General features: G+C 39.2%; 1 long non-coding RNA gene across 1 annotated transcript; it reads left to right on the forward strand.

Annotated features, from left to right (window-relative positions):
• The first annotated feature begins 3,558 nt into the window (after positions 1-3,558).
• On the forward strand, positions 3,559-7,184 carry LOC139137171 (uncharacterized). Its single transcript, XR_011553332.1, has 3 exons — positions 3,559-4,258; positions 6,168-6,371; positions 6,644-7,184. It is a non-coding gene; the product is annotated as an uncharacterized lncRNA (long non-coding RNA).
• The last annotated feature ends 326 nt before the right edge of the window (positions 7,185-7,510 follow it).

Raw genomic sequence — 7,510 nt, forward strand, 5'->3', positions numbered from 1 at the left:
CCCTCTCACGGCTGGTGTGATTGCTATAACTTGCAATAAACTCACGAAATGGTAGTACCACACCAAATAGTTATATTTTGCGAACCAACCATGTCTGGTTTTTTTTACGAAATTCTGTCCCGGGAGAGGGTTATGAAGGAAATACATGGTACTTTTTCGTCAGAGACAGAAGAGAACTGTCTATGTTTTGATCAACTCTCGTTGTAATTCCATTAGCTTTTCACTCGTTATAACTGCAGTCCTATGTGTAATTCGTTGAATATATTCTAGATGACGCCCCCTACGCTCACGCTCGGAGATATACTTTCTACTACGAACAGACGACTGCACAGAGTTATTCCTGCATGATGTGTTCTGACAAAAGAGTTCAGGTCTGTCTGATTACGCGGTTGGAAAGAGAAGGAATCACAATTGTGAAAGTATTTCAATAAATTTTGTCGACAGCAACAATATATAATTCTATGATAGCGAGCGCAGCGAGAGCGGCCGAAGGCCGTTCGCGAAGCGAGCATTAAGACTAATGCGTGTACAAGAAATTTAGAATGGAATCTCTATATACCTACGAGTTTGAAAAGAGAGCACAGTTCCATGGAGGCGGCCATTTTGAATACTTTCACACGGATTGTGTGAAATTAAAGATATCATCTACCACAAAAACTACTCGACAATGTGTATTGCCGACAAAAGAATCTCTCTGTTCCAAAGAAAATGTGAAATTTGTTTCAAAATGACTATTTTCGATCACTTTTGAAGGCCCGGATCGGTCATCACTAGGCGCCGCCATTTTGAAACAAGCCTACTCTCGCGAGAACGAACGGTCAACTCACGCGAGAATTAAAAATAGTGTGCTGAGAGCTAGCTACCGACGGGAATATCAAGTACGTGTTTTAAAACAAACTTTTGTACAAGTTTTTATGGAAAGGTCCCGATAAAATTTGTAGACAAACTGTTATTGGAGAAATTGAAAAGGGTGGTCTATCCATGCCAGACCTTAAAGCTATTTATAAAGCTCAAAAACTAAATTGGGTTAGACGCTTGTGTGATGAAAATGTGAACCATCCATGGAAAATTTTTTTAAAAAAGATAGGAAATCTTGGTAACATTGATTTACTTTTAAAATGTAATTTTGACCTTAAAAAGCTACATGTCAAAATCTCTGGTTTCTTTTACACTATGCTTTCTGTGTGGTCTGACTACAATGGTAACAAGAATGAAACAAATGAAGATGAAAGTTTGAGTCAAGTCATATGGAACAACAAGAACATTCTCTTTGGAGGGAAATCAGTTTATTTCCCAGAATTCTATAATTGTGGTTTTATTTATGTTGGGCAACTTTTCAAAAACAATGGTAAATTTCTGGACTGGAATGAGGTGAGAGAAAAGGGAGTCCCACAATCATCTATTTTGAAATGGTTTGGTTTGATGACGGCCATTCCAGCTAAATGGAAAGACATAGAGTATATTAGAAATTTCTCTGTTCCAGAACTGCAAACAAAAATCAGTTTCGACAATCTCTCCATAGAAGTTAACTGCTGTACAACAAAAATTGTTACAAAGCATATTGTAAATCAGTACTTTATTAGCCCAAAATCAGAATTTTATTTCAATTTTATATTTAACAAACACATTAATTGTTGGTCTACACTCTACGCTCTTCCTTTTAGGGTAACAATTGACACAAAACTTAGAGAATTTCAATTTAAGATTCTGCACAACATTCTGCCTACAAATTATTCACTATGTAAAATGAAACCACCCCGAGTTGTATCTAGCAAATGTACATTCTGTAAAGAAGAAGATGAAACACTGTTACACCTTTTCTACAACTGTAGATATGTAGCTGAGTTTTGGGATGGTTTTCTAAGACTGTGGGGTAGTAAAGCAGGACTAAACATGTTACCAGAAGCTAGTCAAATTATAATTGGTGATGTGAAATACTCTATATTGATCAACTTTTTGATATTGGTTGCCAAAAGACACATCTATCTGGCCAAATTTGACAATAAAAAACCTGACCTTTTGGTTTTCAAAAATATTTACAAACTATTCAGAAGGTAGAATACTATTTGGCAATAAAAAGAACAAATTAAGCTCTCACAACAAAAATGGGGAGGTGTTCTGAAAACACTTATTCCTACTTCACATCGTAATGAATAATCCATTCTAGAATTTAATGATATTGTATCTCTGAGACTCTCATATAAAAGGACTTATTGGTATGTTTGATTTTACTGTATAAGGTTTGATCATGGAGGTGATTTTCTCCTACCTTCATGATTTGATAGAACTGTAATCACATTTCTACAAGTGTTGTAAGCATTATTGAAGACCTCAATAAAAAAATTCATAAAATACAAAAAAAAAAAAAGTACGTGTTTTACATTAGACTGCCTCTGTTCCCGCCCCTGTTTAATATAATGAACTGATCGGAATCATATAATTTACCAGTTTTAAATAATTTTCGTTAGTGAACTTGGCATTTCCGAGTTAAATTGCTATAAATGTTATTCTAGAAAACAATTGATAACAATTCAACCTCAACGAGTCAATCGCTAAGTTATGAATCATGCATCAAACACAGAAATTAGCATGCTATTGCCTAAAAACATCAATGACGATATACTACGCTGCGCTCGCTCTCAGGTCAGACCTGTTACATATTAGTTAATAAGGCGATTAGTAATAGTACTGCTGATCTTGTGATGGGAAAAACCTATTCGATATGTGAATAACGTGACAAAAGAATATTTCAAGGTAAGTTTTAAAGTCTTGTACAAAACTGATGTAGAATGCACTTTACACAATGGCTATTCAAGGCCACGTTTATTAAAAAGCATTCTTTGTCATATACTTTTGATATTTGTTAAGTTGATCTTGTCTGTATAAATTTCAGAAAAAAACTTTTAGGAATGATACATTTAATCCAGGCACTTCAGGCTCGAGATACCTGCCCAGTTTTGTGGCAAGGCGTATATGCGCTGAACAGTATGCATGCGTGCAGAAATTGTTCAAACTAAATCGCCGCTGCTTGACTGACCGCGGCCTTGTGAAATCCTTCCTTGTTGGTGAACGTCTCTGTTAAAACAATCTGCAGGCAGGTCTTTGCCGCTGACATACAAGAATTAGATTGGACCGGTCGGAGATCACTCTTGCCTAATACCACAGGGCGTTTGTCATCAGGCGAGAAACCACAGGGAGTGGAAAGCTGAAAACTTTAAGTTGAATTCTAAAAAGTGTATCTGAAAATTCTGCGTTTTTTTCCCGTGGCTCAGAAATGACCAACTTCTGTAGCAAACTTCGTCCATCACATCCGCCGAACCTTGTGTTGAAAATGATCAATTTTGTTTGAAAACTGTAAGTGTAAATTAGTAATGGCGCAGCCTCCAAGGGCAGCTTACTAATCTTATGTCAAGCCATGTGCTCTCAGTACAGACAGACAAGGCAAGTACAAACAACATATTATTAAGTTATTGAGTAATTGTTACCGTCATCTGAGAGAGAGAGAGAGAGAGAGAGAGAGAGAGAGAGAGAGAGAGAGATATCTCAACGGTTACCTATGGTTGAAAGGTTGATATGAAATCCTATTGTATGGGAAGAACCTGCACCTTATTCTATAGTTGCCATTTTTAGAAAACTTGCATGAAAACACAAGCTGCTGAGGAATCGCCTATTTATCGAACGGAGTGAAATTTAAGGCTGTGCGACTTGCAGCCCGTTTAATTTCCAACAGCAGAGGGCCCTTTTGCAGTTATGAGGAGCTTGCCTGTTCGAAAGTGTATTAGTGTCTTGATGTGTGTTACACTTCTCCTGACGGCGATGTTTATAATCATGGACTTCAGGGTCGACAATACTGAATACACACTACCTGTGTCGGTCTGCCACTACCTGTCGAAATCGTTTACCGCCGGCGAATTTCGGAGCAGACCGCCACACAGTTTTAAGGACCACGCCAAGGACGAATGCGACTGTCAAGGTTTCACAGGGTAAGCGAAAAGCCAAAAACCCATGTTCCAAGATACGCTGCAAAGGTTGAAAGGTAGAGTGAACGCTACGTCATCCGATGTCCTGTGTACTCTCTTCACCAAAGCCCATGCGGGCTTTCTGAACAGGAACAGCAGTGTTTTGAAAGAAGGCGGCGTCGCCGACTACTTCCCGCCGGATCTTTCATCGACTTGCTGTCGCAGCCCTGCGTACAACAAATGCGCCATCGTCGGGAGTTCAAGCTTTATGAACAATTCAAGTCACGGATCGGAAATAGGTGACGTTGTTTACGACATTAATGGCTTGTAGGTTTAAAAAGGGACACTCTATCGGAGGGCGAACACCGCTCGTTTAGGTTTTCAAGTCATCAGAATATGTCGCATTAGTTTGTAGAACATATACTCAATTACAAAGGTAAACCGTATCGGCCTGACCCCGGGGGGGGGCCTCCATGATCAAACCACATTGGCCTGAATTCGGAAGTAGAACGTTTGTGCTGTGCCTTATATTAAAACATATCGAAATCTCACTTTTAGCGTTGGGTCTTTTTAGCGTAGGGTCTTGGATAATACTGGAGCTTGCGGCATGCGAAATTCATTTCCTTGTCGAAGACGGGGGGGGGGGGGGCATGAAGGCGCGACATAGGCTTTTTCTTTATTATCGGATAATATCGTCTAAAATTTCTAAGTTAGAGAGTTCCAGGAACATGAGACCAAAGTGATCTAATAGGGATAATATTATCGATTTTATCCGATAAAACAGCGTTTTTAGAATTTTCCACCCATCTGCTTCTAATATTAGACTCTAACTTAGATTTTAGACGATATTATCGATTTTATCGGATATTATCCGATAAAACAGCATGTCGGGCATCTGCCTCTTGCCCACTCGTCTAATATTAGACTCTAACTTAGATTTTAGACGATATTATCGATTTTATCGGATATTATCCGATAAAACAGCATGTTGGGCATCTGCCTCTTTCTCACTCGTCTAATATTAGACTCTAACTTAGATTTTAGACGATATTATCTATTTTATCGGATATTATCCGATAAAACAGCATGTCGGGCATCTGCCTCTTCCCCACTCGTCTAATATTAGACTCTAACTTAGATTTTAGACGATATTATCGATTTTATCGGATATTATCCGATAAAACAGCATGTCGGGCATCTGCCTCTTCCCAACTCGTCTAATATTAGACTCTAACTTAGATGTTAGTGTCTAATATTAGACGAGTGAGGTATGGCTGATGCCCGACATGCTGTTTTATCGGATAATATCCGATAAAATCGATAATATCGTCTAAAATCTAAGTTAGAGTGTAATATTAGACGGGTAGTGAAGTGGCAACTATATTATCTAATAAAAGAGCATGTCTGGCATCTGCCTCTTCCCCACTCGTCTAATACAAGACTCTAACTTAGAGTTTAGACGATATTATCGATTTTATCGGATATTATCCGATAAAACAGCATGTCGGGCATCTGCATCTTGCCTCCCCGTCTAATTTTAGACTCTAACTTAGATTTTAGACGATATTATCGATTTTATCGGATATTATCCGATAAAACAGCATGTCGGGCATCTGCCTCTTCCCAACTCGTCTAATATTAGACTCTAACTTAGATAACTTAGAAAATATTATCCGATAATGCCTATAGTGCCAATGTCGCGGTGTCCTGGGGGGGGGGGGCGCCGGGACTCGCTTAAACTCCGACTGGAATTTAGTTTGTATTATAGGCCTACATAGTTTACACACAGTTTAAAGTTAAAATAAGTCCTGGCGCCACAAATCCATTGTATAGCCCAGCGTCAGGGTAAGAGTAAGGGGTCAGGGGTCGGCGCATTGCGTCTATTACGTGTATCATTTTGTTTCATGTTATGATAAATTCGTCAGACAAGACTAGGGGCCAGATTAGGCCATTGGCAGCCCGGATTACTATTAATCGGATACATTATCAGTAAAAATCTGAGGGTACGACATCACAGAAAGTCACTGCTATTGAAAAAGCTGTAATATAATCGCTAATACATAATTTTATTCATGATATTTACGACCTATGTAATGGGTTTCAAATGCCAGTTCAGTACGTGTCAACGTCGGTTTTTTTCCCCGCCCGCCGGCCGATGTCTTATTTGAATTATCCCTAATAAGCCTGTGTTTGTCTTCCGTTGACTAGGTGCTCGTTCGGGCTCTGACGATAGCAGGGATGCTGCCGGAATATTGTTCGGAGCCTGACAAGTTTCAGCCCGAACGTTGGCTGCGAGAAAACCGAGGCCTCCACAGGCTCAGCCCGCTCCTGGTGCTGCCCTTCGGCTATGGACCCATGATGTGTCTCGGTAGACGGGTAGCTGAACAAGAGCTTCAGATACTGCTCACCAAGGTAGCATGTAATCCTGCTTTCTATATATTTTTGGCGTCACGTGGCCATGAAAATGCCACGAAAGGAGCCGCGACGAGGTACCTCGTCGCCCGGGGTAGCGTCACAAATTTCCGAAATCTTGAAAGCATGTCTACATAGTAATCTGTCATACATAATAATTTCACATTGCAATCAGACAATTTGAGCTGATAAGTATTAATTCTATTGCGCAAGGACAACTCACTGTTTTTCGAATGGGTCTGCCTCATAAATAATTTCTTTCCGCGTTTCAGCTGGTCCAAAATTTCCGCATCGAATGGAACCATGAGAAAATGGGCATCAAGACATGTGTACCACACGCACCAGATCAGCCGGCTAGGTTTACCTTCATCGACAGAAGGTAACCGTGTGCGAACGATGGACATACCGTGAGGAGTTACCAGAAGTACGCCCTCTGTGGGGGATAGCCAACTTATATGAAACTTTTCGATTCAGTAAACTGTGTTCTCAATAATTTTTGGTCTCAGGTGAATCGCTAACCGAAGTTCAAGTCTGTGAAGGTGACAGAAAGTGACGGTGTCGGTACGCGTTAACTATATATACCAAGTGAGGAGTGACGAGAATTACGCCCTCTACAGGGGATAGCCAACATATTATCACAGTCCCTCTATGGGACTGTGATACTATGAAACTTTTCAATACGGTAAACTGTGTTTTCAGCAATGTTTGGTCTCAGGTGTATCGCTAACCTAATTTCCAGTCTGTGAATTTAATCAAATATGTAAATTAAATAAATGGAAGGGATTAATTTTAATAAAACTTGTCGAGTCGTTATCAACTTTGTAAAGCGAACGTTTCTTCAATAGCAAAAAATTAAAATTTTTATTTTGTGTGATCGTCACAGTTTTGTGTAACGTTTACTTATATGAGTATTTACGGGCTGGTATAACGAAAAACGTTCATATACAGAAAACATGAACGACAATACAGTTCAAAATCCTTTATTAGCTATCCTCAACAATTAGTTAAATAGTTCACGTTGCCATGGACATATAAAACATATAATTCCGATAAACCGACCTACCCTAATAGTATATAAAACTCTTCTACTACATACCCTAAACTGTACAAAAACAAAAGACGTATAAAAAGAAATTCTT

This window comes from Ptychodera flava, chromosome 7, assembly GCF_041260155.1.
Source record: "Ptychodera flava strain L36383 chromosome 7, AS_Pfla_20210202, whole genome shotgun sequence".
NCBI lineage: Eukaryota > Metazoa > Hemichordata > Enteropneusta > Ptychoderidae > Ptychodera > Ptychodera flava.